General features: G+C 42.2%; 1 long non-coding RNA gene across 1 annotated transcript; it reads left to right on the top strand.

Moving 5' to 3' along the window:
• Positions 1-1,630: 1,630 nt before the first annotated feature.
• On the top strand, positions 1,631-17,199 carry LOC115993788. The gene is made up of 3 exons (XR_004093081.1): positions 1,631-1,719; positions 1,833-1,879; positions 16,709-17,199. It is a non-coding gene; the product is annotated as an uncharacterized LOC115993788 (long non-coding RNA).
• The last annotated feature ends 692 nt before the right edge of the window (positions 17,200-17,891 follow it).

Genomic DNA, 17,891 nt, shown 5'->3' on the forward strand with positions numbered 1-17,891 from the left:
TTAAACAATAGTTTTTAATTATTTATTTATTTATTAATTAAACATCACAATACGTATTTTCACAACACTTTTTATCTCACATGTATTTTCCCAATACTTAAACAACATTACAAAAAATCTTTTACCAAATGGACCCTTAAGATTTCCTGAATTCCAAAAAAACAGGAAAATCAGCTCTCGAGTCTTGACATCAATCCCTAGGGATACTTTTATTCTTTTCCAAATTCCAAAATAACATGAAAATTAGTTCTTTAAGTCTTGACATCAATCGCATAAGGTCATTCATATCAACTTGTGCAAATATTTCTATTTATTTTAATATAAGAATCCATTTTTTCTATTTTACCTTATTACTTTTTTAAAAACATCCACGTCATATTATTTATTTTAAACTCTATTTTATTAAAATATCAAAAAAAAAATTTAGTTGTTTCTCTCTTTACACACCACCTTGATTTTGAAACCTAAATTGTTCAAAGAACTAAAAAAAAAAAGAGGTTCAAGGTTTTTGAGGTCAAATAAAGTTCAACAAAGATTAAATAACCGTGATGATGTCATAATTAATTAATAATTAACTAAAATATAAATGATATATATATATATATATATAAGTTGTAAAAAAATAAAAATATCATTGACAACACACACACACACACATATAAGTTGTAAAAAAATAAAAATATCATTGACAACACACACACACACACATATAAGTTGTAAAAAAATAAAAATATCATTGACAACACACACACACATATATATATGTGTGTGTATGTGTGTGTGTTGTCAATGATATTTTTATTTTTTTACAACTTATATAAGAAAGTTTATAAAAATAATAAAGCATAAAAAAATTAAAAGAAAATTAATTTTTAAGTATAAGAATATGAATATATTTGAAAGAATTTTAATTATAATTCTTTTAATACATTCCTCCTTTTGAGATGGTTGATATAAGAAAAGATTGTCAATATTAAGTATAATATAAATAAACAGTAATGAAAGTTTCTTTACATTATTCGTATGGGATTCTTTTAAGTTTACTTCATATATATTATATTCTCCACAAGGAGCATCAACAAGTAGGACTATGCACCAACTGACCCTCACCATAGCAACCGAATCTCACCATAGCGGCCGAACCGAGCTTTGGGCCAATAGAAGAAGCCGACGTTGGCAAGCAGAGCACGTTGGACCTTCCAACGCCAGTGCAATAAGACCATTGGATCAAGTTTTCAAAACCAACAGTCACCGATCGACGAATCCTAATATGTGTGTGTATGGACTAAAACGACGCCATTTCATTAAGTTGTAAAAAAAAAAAAAAAAAAAGACAATAAAACACCAACGTTATAGTGTGCGTTTGGCTACAGCTTAAAAAGTCAGCTTATTTTACTATTTAGTTTATTTTTGCTACTATTCATGGACCCCACTACACTTTTTGGTACTATTTATAGGTCTCACTATACTATTTCAGCTAACTTTTACCTTCATCTATAATACTTTCAGTAAAAAGTTTTCAATTTCAGCAAAATAAGCGGATCCCAAACAGATCCATAGTTTAGGTTTTATGTAGTATAAATACTATCTTTTCTCTCTCAATAGCCTCAAAACTCTCTCTCTCCCTCACAGTGCTTTTCGCCCTCTCAAGCCTCACCCTTAGCATAGTAGCACCAAAGCTGCTAGCTCACTGCGACACCGTCAGAGAGTCGGTAACTGGTAAGTCAATCTCACTCTCAGTCTCTAGTCTACTTTCATAGCTGTATTTCGCCTTTCTTTAAGTGGCACTGAGTGCTGACATTTTTTTTCCTTTCACAACATTTCAATTTAAGGGAGACTTAGAGAGTTCTCACTCTTCAATCCTTCACTAAAAGCAGAGGTAATCACTATTTACTAATGACCATTGTATATAGATTTTATTTTTATTTTTGATTTTTGAAGGATTTTGAATTTGAGCTACTACCTAAATGCTTAACTACTTATTGGACATTGGATTTTATTTGTTTCGTTTTAGTAGTAGGTTTTGCTTTTGATCATGAATAATATGTTGAACAAGTTGCTTGCTAAATAATTAGAGTTTGAGCTTGTCTGTATACTTGGACAGCTTGCTAAATAATAAAAAAATTTGTATTTACTTGAAATCTTGAAACAGGTTGATGTATTGATATTAGGCTTGAAATCCCAATTTAAAATTTAAAAAATATATTAGTTTTTTTTAATATTTCAAACCGACCAAACCAATGACCACAAAAATAGCACCACTATAGGTCAGAAAATCGACCCTAGGCAGTGTGCATTGGTACCAATTATAAGAAACCCGATCCCTATCAATTCGGTGATAAATTTGGAAAAACACCGCACCGACTGAACCACGCACACTCCTACTAGGCATGCTCCTTCTATGTTTTCGGTAAGTTCTCTTTACATAGTTTGAAGTGACCAGCCAAAAAGAATACTCTCTATATTTTCTTGTTTCATGTTGAATCTACTGCGAAACTTTTTAACATGCTTCACATGTTAAAACTTCATAATACAAGTTATTTTTTCCATAGTAACCTCTTCCCAAGAATTTGCTTTGTAGCACCAAGGTCTTCATTGCAAACTATTTTGACAACTGTTCCTTTAATTTATTTATCTCTTGCATGTTTGGCAATGAAATTAGCATATAACCCACATACAAAAGAAAAATAATATAGCTATTATAAGTTTCATAATTTGTACCCCCTTTGTGACACATTAGTATGTCGGTTCCTTCTCGTAAAGATGGGGTGCACAATACTTAATCTCTTTGAAAGCAATTTTAGACTTGAAGCCAGCTGGAGCCTGGGAGAATGCAAAGCCTCTTAAAAAAGAGATGGATGAGTCACCACATGGTTATAGATCTAGGAACCAAAACATGACTCCATAAAAGTCTACCTACCAGACAAGGTTTGGAGTTAGGGTATAGAATGGAAAGAGGTTAACCACCCTAGGCCTACATAGCTGTAGCTATCCTTCATATATCATTGCTCAACTGGATGGAAAGTAAGCTTATCCTAAAGGCTCAAAAGGTGTGCACTTGTATCTAAGACCTAAGTGTAAGTCTAAATGTCATGTGAGATAAGCAAGGGAAAGCAAATACAACATATGATCATGGAAGCATAGACATGCAAAGGATTAAGCAACTCATAACATCAAGCATTGACATATAGTCCTATGATGGACCACCCACTAATTAAGACTTTTTTAGTGCATGATTGTTAGCATTGTATAATGTGTGATACGTACAACTATACAACAAAAACACAACTTTTTATGTCACAAAACATTTTTAATTGAAACTGTAGGGGTAAAATTCCCAAAGTCAACAATGGGCCTTGGGTCCCGCACGGAACTCAACCACGACCCAAAGGTAAAGCTCATGGCCCAATCCTGTGGAGCCCAGTTTGTTTTAAAAGACGTCCGAGGAGGAATGTCTCCTCGGGCACAGAAATATGGGCCCAATGTGCGCCCCCTCCACAGTGAAGAACCATCCTAGACAAACGTGGGTAGTAGGATGAGCCTCACATAGCAGGAAAGAGGAAAATGTAAGACGTCCAAAGAGAAGCCACAACTGTCGCATTAAATGCAAGGAAGCTACTTTTTCAGCCGCATTAATGTGGAGAAGACAGGCGAACAGTGTTACATTGGCCAGTGCAACTCACAGAAAGATAAGGTGGATATCCGATGGGACAGGCACTCAAGTGAAGGTCCAGGTGATTAACAAGTGTAAGGTCCTTATCAAATTAAGGAGGCTATATAAGAGAAGGAGATCCCCATGTAGAAGGGATCGGGGAATTGAGAGAGAAAAGAGAGAGAGAGAGGTTAAAGCATTCTGTAGTCTGTAACCAGAGCAAGAGGTGCACTTATACGTCTCCTCGGACCGGTATCCTATGAACTTAAATGGAATATTCTCACGTTCAGACAGTTGCATGGCATACAACTAACTGACATTCACTTCGTCCAGCCCTAGTTCTGTAACCCGTTCTCTACAAATTCATTGTTTAGGAACTTTTGGGCCAGAACCACTTACTTGTTGGGCTTGGGCCTCAAAAATTGCCCCTACAATTGGCGCCATCTGTGGGAAGAACTTGTGTCTCGACAAGTGAAATAGTAAGAAATGGAAGGATCAGGTTCGCGCCAAACCGGACGTGCAGATTCCCAACGGCAGGACAATTTTTTGAATCTCGAACGAGAGAAGGACCAAGATAATCAACGAAAGGGCAGTGTGAACACCTTTCACACGAGTAGAAGCCGCTCAAAAGGGAAAGATCATGCATCCCATAAGCAAAGCGATCGAAAGGTTCTACAGCAAGAGATTGATGATTTGAAGAAGAAGCTGCGCCGAGCGCAGCGAAAACGTCCTTCACCCGGCTCGGACACTAGCAGTGATGAGGATAACGAATACAGGCGAAGATCAAGAACCCCTCCGAGCGAGACTTTTTCCTACGAGGAAGAGCGGCCTCGTAAACGCAGCCACAAAAGCCCATCTTACCAAGGCCTGGCCAACGATGCCATGAGTAAGGCCCTGGATCGCATCTCCAGTCATCGTTTACGCGTAGAATAGAGAAGGCAGTGCTTCCTCGGCGGTTCCATCAACCAACGTTTGCCATATACAATGGTCGGACTGACCCAGTAGAGCATGTAAGCCAATTTAATCAGAGGATGGCCATCCACTCCAAGGATGAGGCGTTAATGTGTAAGGTGTTTCCGTCCAGCTTGGGACCTATGGCGATAAGATGGTTTGATGCCCTCCAGCTGAATTCCATAGATTCCTTTAAACAGCTGACACAGGCTTTTGGTTCCCGCTTCATCACCAGCAGTAGAGCTCCTCGGCCCCTCAATTCCCTCCTATCCTTGTCCATGCAGGAAGGAGAAACGTTGAAGGCCTACTCAGACAGGTACTAGGAAATGTATAATGAGATAGAAGGAAATTACGATGACGTCGCCATTAGTACGTTCAAAAGGGCCTGCCGACAGAGCATGGCTTAAGAAAGTCCCTCACTGGGAAGCCAGTCACCAGCGTGTGCCAACTCATAGACAGAATTGACAAGTACAAAAGGGTCGAGGAGGACCAGCAGATGGGGAAGGGTAAAGCAAAGGTTGTCCTTCAGGAGAGGAGGGACTTCAGGTCGAACCGCTTTAACAGCAGTAACAAGCCGAGAAAAGACTACGCGGAACAGTCCAGACCTACTGGGGCTCAGGCAGTCCATGCTGTGTTCCGAGAACCATTGCACAAGATCCTAGAGAAGGTGAAGTGCGAACTTTTCTTTCAGTGGCCGAACAGGATGGCAGGTGACCCCTCAAAACGTAATCAGAATCTATACTGCGCGTACCACCAGGAGCCAGGTCACACCACCGATGATTGCAGTAATCTGAAAAACCACTTGGATCGGCTTGTCCGAGAAGGGAAGTTGAGGCATCTGTTGCACCGCCCTGAAGGATGGCAGGAACAGTCAAATATCGAAACCTGACAAGGCACATTAAGGCCACCCATTGGCACAATAAATGTCATTCTTGCCGCACCAGGAAGGACCGGTTCCAGCCCTTTCAGAGTAATGTCAGTGGGCAGGTTCCCGACTGAGCCAGACGAAAGGGAATCCAAGAGAGCCAGAGTGAGTGCCACGCCCTTAATCGGGTTCTCGGAGGAGGACAAGCAAGGAACCCTTCAACCCCACGACGATGCCCTAGTCGTCACGCTCAGAATTGGAGGTTATGACGTGAAAAGGGTGTTAGTTGATCAAGGCAGCGCCGTGGAGGTAATGTACCTTGATTTGTACAAGGGGTTGAACTTGAAGCCAGAAGACCTGTCGCTATACAATTCCCCTCTGGTTAGCTTTGAAGGAAAAATCGTCACCCCGAAAGGCATGATAAGGCTACCTGTGCAAACAGACTCAGACGTGGTAGAGGTAAACTTCATTGTCGTAGATGCGTACTCCCCCTACATAGCTATCGTGGCCCGGCCGTGGCTTCATGCACTAGGGGCTGTGCCATCAACCTTGCACCAAAAAGTGAAGTATTCGTTAGGAGGTCAAATCAAAGAAATAATGGGAACCAAGGAATGGCTAGGCAATGCATGGTGTCGGCATTCTCACGACGACCAAATAGCGAACCTTCCACTTCAACCGAGAACGGCTTATAGCAATCAATGACCTCGGTCCCAACTGCGGGTGGTGGAGGACCAGCAACGGAGGTGAGCTGTGAGGAGCTGGAGAAAGTACTCGTCGGATCAGACCTTGAGAGGTTTTTTCAGATCAGCTCAGAATTGCCACCACAGGAGAAGTCAACACTAATTGGTTTTCTTCGGCGGAATGCGGACGTATTCGCCTGGGATCCCTATGAGGCCCCCGGGGTTGACTCAGATCTCATATGCCATCACCTTAATGTTAACCCGACTATAACGCCTAAGAAGCAACCTCCTCGACGGCCGTCAAAAGAACATGCAAACGCTGTGAGAGAAGAGGTCACAAAATTGAAGAAAGCTAGGGCTATCAAGGAAGTGTTCTACCCCGAATGGTTAGCCAACACAGTCGTGGTAAATAAGAAGAGCGGGAAATGGCGGGTCTGCGTAGACTTCACGGACTTAAACAAGGCCTGCCCGAAGGATCCTTTCCCAATACCATGGATAGACCGATTGGTAGATGCGACTGTTGGACACCCCCGAATGAGCTTTTTGGACGCCTTCCAGGGCTACCATCAGATATCCCTAGCTGCCGAAGACCAAGAAAAAACTGCTTTTGTCACCCCAGTTGGAAACTATCATTATAAGGTAATGCCCTTCGGCTTGAAGAATGCCAGGTCGACCTATCAAAGGATGATGACTAGGATGTTCGAACAGCAGATGGGTAAGAGCGTTGAAGTGTATATAGATGACATGGTGGTTAAGAGCAAATTGGTGGCCGACCACATCAGAGACCTCGGCAAAGTCTTTCAAATTCTGAGAAAGTACAAGCTACGACTGAACGCATCCAAATGTTCATTTGGGGTGGAATCAGGAAAATTCTTAGGCTATATGGTGACCCACAGAGGAATAGAAGTTAACCCTGACCAAATAAGAGCCATTCATAGCCTGCAACCTCCTCGGAATCCCAAAGAGGTCCAGAAGCTTACCGGTATGATAACTGCTTTAAACTGATTCATCTCCCGCTCAGCGGACAGATGCAAGCCTTTCTTCCTCCTATTGCACAAGTGGAAAGGCTTCGAGTGGACTGAGGAGTGTGCTTTAGCTTTCCAACAGCTCAAGGAATACCTCGCCCGACCACCGATTATGTCCAGTCCCAATGCCGACGAGGTGTTGTTCGCCTACATCGCAGTAGTCTCTCATGCGATGAGCTTAGTGCTAATCCGAGAAGACAACGGCTCGCAGCGACCCATGTATTACATGAGCAAATCGCTGCAGGAGGTAGAGACCTGGTATCTCCCCCTCGAAAAAGCTATTTTGGCCGTCGTATAAGCCACGCGGAAGCTCCCCCACTATTTTCAGGCACATACAGTAGTTGTGCTAACTCAACTTCCGTTGAAATCCGTCCTCCACAGCGTCGACTACACTGGTAGAATTGCAAAGTAGGGAACGATCCTGGGCGCCTTCGACATTAGATACATGCCTCGCACCGCCATAAAAGGTCAGGTCCTCGCCGATCTAGTAGCTGAATTTGCGGAGCCCACCCTAGAAGGAATGGAAGCGTTGGGATCACCAAGTGTTGGTGAGAAACTGATCAGCACAGTCTCTCAGCATGAACACAATTGGTGGAAAAGCACACATTGACAGTGCAGCGAACCAAAGGGGCTCAGGGGTGGGGCTCGTTCTAGTCTCTCTCGAAGGGATAACCATAGAAAAGTCGTTGAGGCTCGGATTCTTAGCCACGAATAACGAACCCGAGTATGAGGCGCTATTGGAGGGGATGTCAATGGTCTGGAAATTGGGTGGAAAATTCGTAAATATGTTCTCGGATTCGAAACTCATCGTGGGACAAGTAAACGGGGAGTTGGAGGCGAAGGATGAAAGAATGCAAGAGTACCTGGCCCGGGCTAAGCACCTGCAGACCCATTTCTGTCACTTCCGTTTAATGCATGTACCCAGGAGTGGGAACACCTATGCTGATTCTCTCGCAACGCTGGCCACCTCCTCGGCTCAGCCCCTTCCGCGAGTTATTTTAGTTGAAGATCTCTGCCACCCAACAACAGAGAAGGCCAACGGAATTCGGGTACACCACATCGGGGCAGGACCTAGCTGGATGGACCCTCTGGTGCTGTTCTTAAAGCACGACACCTTGCCAAACGATAAGGTTGAGGCCGACAAAATCAGGAGGAAAGCTTCTCGATTCTGACTGTTCGAGGACTCCAAACTTTACCGACGCTTGTTCTCGGGGCCATACCTGCTGTGTGTGCACCCAGAGGCTACTGAACTCATCCTGGAGGAGTTACATGAAGGGATTTGTGGAAGCCATACGGGGGGTAGGTCCTTGTCCCACAGGGCCATGACGCTGGGTTACTGGTGGCCGAGCATTCATAAAGAGGCTTTGGAATATGTGAAGAAGTGCGATCAGTGCCAAAGGTTCGCCCCGAACATACACCAGCCAGGCGGAGAACTTAACCCGCTGTCCAGCCTTTGGCCATTCGCACAATGGGGCCTAGACATACTAGGACCATTTCCCAAAGCGGCAAGGAACAAGAAATTTCTTCTCGTCGGCACCGATTACTTCACAAAGTGGGTCGAAGCTGAGGCGCTGGCAACCATTAGGGACGTCGATGTCAAGAAGTTTGTTTGGAAAAATATTATCACTAGGTTCGGGACCCCGCACACCCTGATCTCGGACAACGGCCTCCAGTTTGACAGCAAAGCCTTCAGAGAATACTGTAATGAGTTGGGAATTATCAATCGATACTCCACACCGGCCTACCCACAGGGTAATGGACAGGCGGAAGCCATCAATAAAACTATAGTGAATGGGCTGAGAAAGAGGTTGGACGATGCGAAAGGGAGGTGGGTTGAAGAGTTAGCCCACGTCTTGTGGACATACCGCACCACGCCTCGCAGGTCCACGGGAGAAACCCCCTTTTCAATGACCTACGGAGCCGAGGCTGTCATCCCACTAGAGATAAACTTCCCAACGCAGAGGACTACTGCCTTTAGCCCCATTGCTAATAACAGACTTCTGAAAAAAAGCTTGGACCTCCTCGAAGAAAAAAGGGAAAGTGCAATGGTCCACCTAGCATACTATCAGCAAAGCTCAAACAGGGTTACGACGCCAAGGTGAAGTCAAGGCCATTGGCACCCGGGGATCTAGTACTAAGGAAGGTCTTGGGCACTGCGAGGAACCCTGCATGGGGAAAGCTTGGACCAAACTGGGAAGGCCCATACCGTATCACTTCCGTAGCCGGCATAGGAGCCTACTTTTTGGAAGATTTGGATGAACATGTAGTGCCACACCCTTGGAATGTAAATAACCTGAAAAGGTATTGTTATTAATGAAAGACATCATTCTTGACGCTGTATTACTGTACAGCTACTTGGGCTAAGTGTTAAACAGAATCCAAGTCCTGCTTGGCTCCTCGGACCACAGACTTGGGAGAAATTAACCTCGCAGCGATTCTCACTAAGTGTTAAACAGAACGCAAGTCCTGTCTGGCTCCTCGGACCACAAACTTGGGGGAAATTAACCTCGCAGCGATTCTCACTAAGTGTTAAACAGAACCCAAGTCCTGCCTGGTTCCTCGGACCACAGACTTGGGGGAAATTAACCTCGCAGCGATTCTCACTGAGTGTTAAACAGAACCCAAGTCCTGCCTGACTCCTCGGACCACAGACTTGGGGGAAATTAACCTCGCAGCGATTCTCACTAAGTGTTAAACAGAACCCAAGTCCTGCCTGGCTCCTCGGACCACAGACTTGGGGGAAATTAACCTCGCAGCGATTCTCACTAAGTGTTAAACAGAACCCAAGTCCTGCCTGGCTCCTCGGACCACAGACTTGGGGGAAATTAACCTCGCAGCGATTCTCACTAAGTGTTAAACAGAACCCAAGTCCTGCCTGGCTCCTCGGACCACAGACTTGGGGGAAATTAACCTTGCAGCGATTCTCACTAAGTGTTAAACAGAACCCAAGTCCTGCATGGCTCCTTAGACCACAGACTTGAGGGAAATTAGCCTCGCTGCCATTTGGTCTAATTATCGACTATCATTTTTTACACATTCATTCACTCATGCTTGGTTTTCAACAGTTAATAGCAGAATAGACATCCATTCATGATGAAAACATAAGAGAAAGTAAAACAACAAGAATAAAAGGAAACTACACCTTTCATTAAAATCCAAAAGCAATCCTTGTACAACCATTAACAGAACAAAATATTAAGGGTTTAACAAGTAAAATCCTACACTACTTTCCTAGATCTGAACCCTGAGTAGGTCCGGGTTGGTCGTCTGCTGCCCGGGGCACCGGAACAGTCTCCTTAGTCTGTGCAACAACCTCCCTAAATGAAAGACTGTCCTCCGGCAACTTGTCCTTCACGACCGGCTGCGCATCCTTAGTTTCAGGCATAGAGGAGTTCGAGGCTAAAGCCTTCGTTGGGAGAGGCTCTTCAGGGGCAACCACGTCAGGAATCTCGCGAATGTCCTCCGGGAAAAAGATATTCTTAGCTTTCCTGAGATCGGAATCCGTTGGGATTGCTGCCCGATCCAAGGCTACACCCCAAGACAGAGTGATGTATTCCCTGCATACAGCAGCCACCTCCTCGGCCAGCCTGACCTCAGTATCCCTGACTTCGCGATCATAAGAGGTTGCCACTGCTTTCTCGGCCGCCTCCCTGGCCAGACGGGCCTCCCCCTTAACCTTCGTAAGCTCGGCCTTGAGATCTGAAATCGCTTGCTTCTTTGTCACGAGATTTTCCTCAGACTGGTGGAGCTGTAGGCGCAGATCCTCAGCCTGCTTAGTGGCGTTTTTAAGGCCGGCTTCTGCGCTCGCACGACCCTTCTTTACCTCCTTTACTTCATTGCTCAGGCTATCATTTTCCTTCCTGAGGTCGCCAGCAGTCCTCTCGGCAGCACAGCGGGACTGAGCCTCATTGTGAAGGTCCTCACGTGCCTTTTTGGCCCATTCCTCAGCAACAAAGATTTGCTGAGTGACCTGCGCCAGAAAAGTAAAGGCTTAATTAAAGAGAATGATGAACAAATATATACGTAACAAGAGAAAGTGATAGGAGAAGTTCTCACTTACCATAGCCATGTCCCTCTTCAGTGACATGAAGGTGTCTGGTTGCCGAGTATCCCGTAACCCCTTCATATCGAGAGGCAAAAGAAGAGGCTGCTGCAGGGCCTCGGCCAAGAATGATGCCTGCCCTCGCTGGGATTCCCACAGGGTCGCATCCCAAGAAATTGGAGCGCCGTCCAGTTCGAGCCGTGGCGACCAGATCCGCTGTTCCCTCCGAATAGCCGCCTCGTCTCGACTATCAATAGACCTGGTCCTCTTCTCTTTAGGCTTTTTGGTCTCTTTGCCTTTCTTCTGAGGCTTGAATTTTTCCTGGCCAACCTCGCCCTCCTCCAATTCCTCCACAGGCCTTTTTCGCCTCAAATTGGGCATAGGCTGCAGTGCTGCATCCGATGTGGGAGGAAGAGGAGGAGCCTTGGAGGTCGGCTGTTCCTTCGGGACATCCTTGGAGGACTGCCCTTTGTTCCTATTGGAGAGGAGGCCCCTGAGACCAGACCTTTGTTTCAGGTCCATTCCTTCTTCTTCAAGCTCTTGGCTGGTATCAACTTGTGCGATTGCTAAACCAAGATCAGGGGCTGCCGAGGCGCGGTCTAAATCTAAATCAGAGTCCGAGAGCTCTACTGGCCTGGTTGACACTTCTCCCTCCTCGGCGAAATGGAACTGGTTTATCTGATCTTCCAAAGACGAGTACGAGGAACCGGCTTCTTCCGCTGGGACAACTACTGCGGGAAAAGCACGCTGAGCGGGCAGCTGGACGGGAGGTAAATCTCTCGAAGCAAGAAAACTTGGTACGGAGACGTCGATTCGTGCTAATCGCGGACTGCCAGCCCTGATTGCTTGGCCGGCCTCCACTAGAGCACAAGTAAGGGGCTCGTAGTCCAAAATCAGAGGTGCAGCCCGCAATTGCCCGTCTGCACTCACGTAAATTTCAGACCTTAGAAGGAAATTGAGTGCTTGGATGTTAACCAAACTTAGCCGAGGAGTCGTATGTGCCTTGTCTGCAAAGCCCAAAGAGAGGGTTATGTTAGTCCAAGGAGGCAAACAAGCAAAGTCAAAATTGAAACGAAGAAAAAGAAAGATCAAAACTAAGATCCCTTCCAAGGGATCTAACTCTATGGTGTCCCACCTGGTTTTCCTGCCCTGACTGGGCAGTGAATACCGTCGTGCCATTGTCCGGAGACGATCAAAAGGTCGTCCTTCAAGCCTTTGTTGGACTTGGAAAGGCAGGATATCAACCTCACCTCATCGGACCTGGACTTCAAGTAATATGAGTCGCTGAGGCTGTGCAATTCATATAGATGAACCATGTCATGCCATGTAAGGCCAAGGTTCATTTGATTGTTCAGGACCTCTACGCAACCTAGAATTCGGAACATATTCGCGACGCATTGGTGAGGGGCCAACCTATGACCACGCAAATAATCCCTAGTTATCCTCCCCATCGGGATGGTCATTCCTCCTTCCACAAAGGCTATCACTGGAATGGCAACCTGCCCTGTTCTTCTCTTGATTAAGACCTCCTCCAAAGAACAATACTCTAGACCTACCTCTGGCGGAATACGGTATTTAGCCCTGAAGCCTTCCATACCGGCCGAGGAATTTACCAATTTCTCAAGCTTACCCATCCCCTAATCCTAGGTGATGCGAAGACGATTTACTTAAGGAATAACGTCGGAAAAGGCAATGGAAAAGGAATGTGTACTTACGGGTAAGGAACTTGCAGGAAATCTTCAAGGGGACGACTGTGAAGGTTTGAACGCTTTGAAAGGGAAAGTACTGGAATGCTCTGAGTGCTTGAGTGCTTGTCCAAAAATGAGAAGGAAATGCCTTTGAAAATCTTATGTATCCGGGAGAAGCTAGATAGACATACTCTCGCCTAGAGAAACAGAAATGATCCCAACCGTTGATCTAGCATCCAACCGTCGGATTAAAAAGATATAAAACCGCTAAAAGTAATAATTAGCGCCTCATGGGTCATTAAACGCCTCCGTCATTAATGAGGCACGTAAGAAGCATACCGCCGCACGGGTGAAGCAGGAATCCACAATAAATAATCCTATGAATGTCAAAATCCCGTCTTTCCTCCTCGGACAAAAAAGAAGGAGCCGGAATTTTGAGGGGCTATTGTAGGGGTAAAATTCCCAAAGTCAACAATGGGCCTTGGGCCCCGCACAGAGCCCAACCACGACCCAAAGGTAAAGCTCATGGCCCAATCCTGTGGAGCCCAGTTTGTTTTAAAAGACGTCCGAGGAGGAATGTCTCCTCGGGCACAGAAATATGGGCCCAATGTGCGCCCCCTCCACAGTGAAGAACCATCCTAGACAAACGTGGGTAGTAGGATGAGCCTCACATAGCAGGAAAGAGGAAAATGTAAGACGTCCAAAGAGAAGCCACAACTGTCGCATTAAATGCAAGGAAGCTACTTTTTCAGCCGCATTAATGTGGAGAAGACAGGCGAACAGTGTTACATTGGCCAGTGCAACTCACAGAAAGATAAGGTGGATATCCGATGGGACAGACACTCAAGTGAAGGTCCAGGTGATTAACAAGTGTAAGGTTCTTATCAAATTAAGAAGGCTATATAAGAGAAGGAAATCCCCATGCAGAAGGGATCGGGGAATTGAGAGAGAAAAGAGAGAGAGAGAGAGGTTAAAGCATTCTGTAGTCTGTAACCAGAGCAAGAGGTGCACTTATACGTCTCCTTAGACCGGTATCCTGTGAACTTAAATGGAATATTCTCACGTTCAAACAGTTGCATGGCATACAACTAACTGACATTCACTTCGTCCAGCCTTAGTTCTGTAACCCGCTCTCTACAAATTCATTGTTTAGGGACTTTTGGGCCAGAACCACTTACTTGCTGGGCCTGGACCCTAAAAACTGCCCCTACAAAAACAATTAGTTAGATTGATTAAATTTTATTTTAATGAAATAATTTATTAGTTTGTGACAAATAAACCTTTTATATATATATATATATATATATATAGGAGACACACAAAAAAAAAAAAAAAAACCAATTCAAGATATGATTTGCCTTTTCACAACTATAATTTTGTAAAAATTTAGGATATTCTTCTCATTTTAGTTGTAATTTGTTGAAATTATTGGACGTGCGTGGTCGAGAATTATATTAATCATATAATCAACTACCTATTAATTGGGATTTAAGATGTCTTATTAATTTTCATATTATTAATTAATCAACAACAATGAGAGAGAGAGAGAGAATCTGCATGTTGGCCTGAACTCTTGCAAAACCATCATTGATCTAGATAGAAGTAGAACACGTGATCAGACTTGTTGTCAGGTCTACCTAAGGGGTAATAATTGGATATTATACAGCTTTATCTTACTTGAATCATTGGTCATTTTAGTTAATTTACGAGGAGATTCATGTGAGTGGACTAGAGCAACAGTTTTGCACTAGTCCATCACATCGTTTGAACTTTGAACTGAGCAATGCACAACTAAAGGGCCATGAGATGACTCATTTGATGTCTTCATTATCCTGGTTCGTATATCTTTTCTAAAGTGACGCCTTAAATGTACCAATCATGAATCAACTATCAAAGGGTAGAGCTTCTAGAAAAGCATACAGTAAGCATATACTTTTTTTTGACGATAGGATTTCAAGCTCAACTCTCAAGTTTTTACGAGAAATTAATATAATAAGTCATTCCAAAGATGAAGCCCATTCTTGACTGTATGTAGAGACTAGAGAGCATGATAATTTTTTTTAAGAAAAAAAGGAAAAGAAAAATTAATAATAATAAGGAAAGAAAGAAAGAGGAAAGTCCTCAGAGTTGTCTTGTTAGATTCTTGCCCATGATACCGTGTCCCTGATAAATCCTAAGGTCATTGCCCATGACACAATGCCCTTGTAAATCCCAAGGTCATGCCGAAGGAATATACCGTTGGATTCTAACCAAAATTACTCTCTCTCCCTCTCTCTCAAAAAAAAAAAAAAAAAACTAATATATTAATCACATATAATAATACAAATATTTACTTGAAAAATCTTTCTTTTTTGAAGGGGAAAGGAATGGGACAAATTTAAATAAATCTACTTATCTACTATTATAATATCAATTACAATTCATTATTAGGTTTATTCCTAACTTGTCAGCCAAAAAAAAAAAAAAAAAGAGTTTATTCCTAACTTGAGATCCATACCAAATAAAATAATAGTGATTGTAACTTGTATCACTAAAAAAAACTCCTCCCTATAAAAAAAATCCCAAATTTATCTTCATGTCTCACAAAAAAAAAAAAAATCTTAATTTCTTTGCTTTCACACATTAATTTTCTCTCATTGGTGGCAAGTGCTGATTGCACTCTCCTCTCTAATTAGTAGTTTTTGTCCCCCAGCTCCCCTTGGCCATCTTCTTTTCTTTTTCTTTTTGTTGTAGGCGCATTCTCCCTTCTTTTCTTTCTTCATAATATTAATCCAAATTTCATAAATTCTCTTTAATTTGTGTGATTTACAAAATCTTTGTAAAGAAAACTCAAATCTTGGTTTCTCTCTCCCCTTGCAATACATACCAAGTGAATTTTTTCCCCCTCTCTCTCTCTCTCTCTTGATTTTATCCATTTTATGAATTTTCTCCTCTACCCACAAGGGAGGACCCTTGACCAAAGTCATCAAATCCTTTGTAGTGCTCTTTATTTATATAATTCAATTTTTTTTTTCTTTCATGAACAAGGAATAGACTTTACTTTCACTTTATGGAATATTTTTTTTTTTCACATAAAAAAATCCAAAAAATAATCAAATTAATTTTCATTTTTTAACTAAGAGAGTGTTTGGATTGCGTCTGCGTTTTCATGCAAACACATTTTTGCCCCCCACCCCTTTTTTTTTTTTAAATCAGCACCTATTGCACTGTTCATGAGACATGAACAGTGCAAATAGACAAATGAATAGTGTTTTGGTGTGAACAATAATCTAAGAATTATTATTTTTTTTATTTTCAGTTTCAACAAAGTAAATAATATCCAAATCTATACTAAAAAATTCAATCATCTTACCATATCACAATTGAAATTTGAGGTAATTTCTAAACACATGCTTTTTGAGTCCAAAAAATAGTTGTACCTATCGATTTTTAAACGCAGAGGGAAGTTGATTTATACAACTTGTTTAATAAATGAGTGTGTATATGTACATTGAACTTTTCACAGTACATCATATCAAGGAAACTACCCAATTTGTCTTATTCTTTCCACTTGTAGGCAAGAAAGCGGAATGTCCGGGAAAAGTCCAAAATAAGGAAATAGTTGAGAATTTGAGATGTCATCATCATCTTCTTAGGTTTTTTTATTTATTTAAATTATTTAATTAAAAAATTGTTCAGATATCTTCAAGAAAGTGCCAAGCAGTCTTTTTTCTAAACTCAAAATCTGAATTTTCATGCTTCTGTGGCTTTTAACACGTTGTTGATTAATCCGAAATCCATTTATATTTATCAACTGTGGCTTCAGTTTCTTCCAGACGTCAAAACAATGTCCGTTAGGTTCCTCCTCCTCAGCCAATTTACAAAGTTAACTTTGATGGAGCTGTGCTTAATGATGACAGAAAGGCCGGTGTTGGGGTGGTGATCCGAAATAATTTGGGACAGGCTATGACTTCTATGACAGAGAAATGTAATCTCCCCACATCAGTTGAAGAAGTTGAGGCTATGGCAGCGGTCAGGGCAGTTGGTTTTGCTCAAGAACTGGGGTTTTCATCTATTGTTCTTGAGGAGATTCAAAGATAATTATGAATTCCATAAAAAATGATGTACCTTCTTTTGCTTCTTATGGTCATTTGATTGAGGAGACGAAACTTTTAACAGAATCCTTTGTTGTTTTTAGTGTTTCTCATGTTAAAAGATAAGAGAATTCTGTAGATCACAATTTTACTAGATATATTAGACATATTAACGATTTGTCGATGTGGATAAAAAGTGATCTTTCACATCTTAATGTTGTAACCTTCGCTGATTTGGCTATTTAGTTTTCACTAAAGTAATGGTGCTTTTTTAGGTTGCAATTTTGCTAGATATACTAGACATATTAGCGATTTGTCGATGTAGATGAAGAGTAATCTTTCACATCTTAATGTTGTAACCTTCGCCAATTTGGCTATTTAGTTATCAATAAAGTTACATTGCTTTAAAAAAAAAAAAAAAAAAAAAAAAAAAAAACTAGTATGCCATTCACAATCCTCACTATGTCCATGGATCAACCTTTAAGAAAAATTGATAAAATTGTAATCTAGATATATAATAATAAGTAAAGCAGAGAGAAAATCCAATTAAATTTCAAATTCGAATTTAATTAGAGTCTAATTTTGCGCCATATATCTCATCTAATCTAAATTTTAGAATTTTGTGTCAAGTGAGTTAATTTAATGTAAAATTAAATTTCAATTAGAGTTTAATTTTGCGCCACGTGTCCCTTCTACTTAAAATTTTTAAATTTTTGTGCCAAATTAGTTAATTTAGTGTAGAAAATGAGAAGTTCAATATAATAAACTGTGGGGTACAGAAATTTAATAAGGATATAATGCCACGTGTCATACCCGAGCCCGAGGAGGCCAATGCAGTTCTGAGGAGACCATACACTCGGACGGTAAGACCGGAAAGGCGAGCCATGGCCATGTCAATGGCACATTACCAGAGGG

This window comes from Quercus lobata, chromosome 6 (assembly GCF_001633185.2).
Source record: "Quercus lobata isolate SW786 chromosome 6, ValleyOak3.0 Primary Assembly, whole genome shotgun sequence".
Lineage (NCBI taxonomy): Eukaryota > Viridiplantae > Streptophyta > Magnoliopsida > Fagales > Fagaceae > Quercus > Quercus lobata.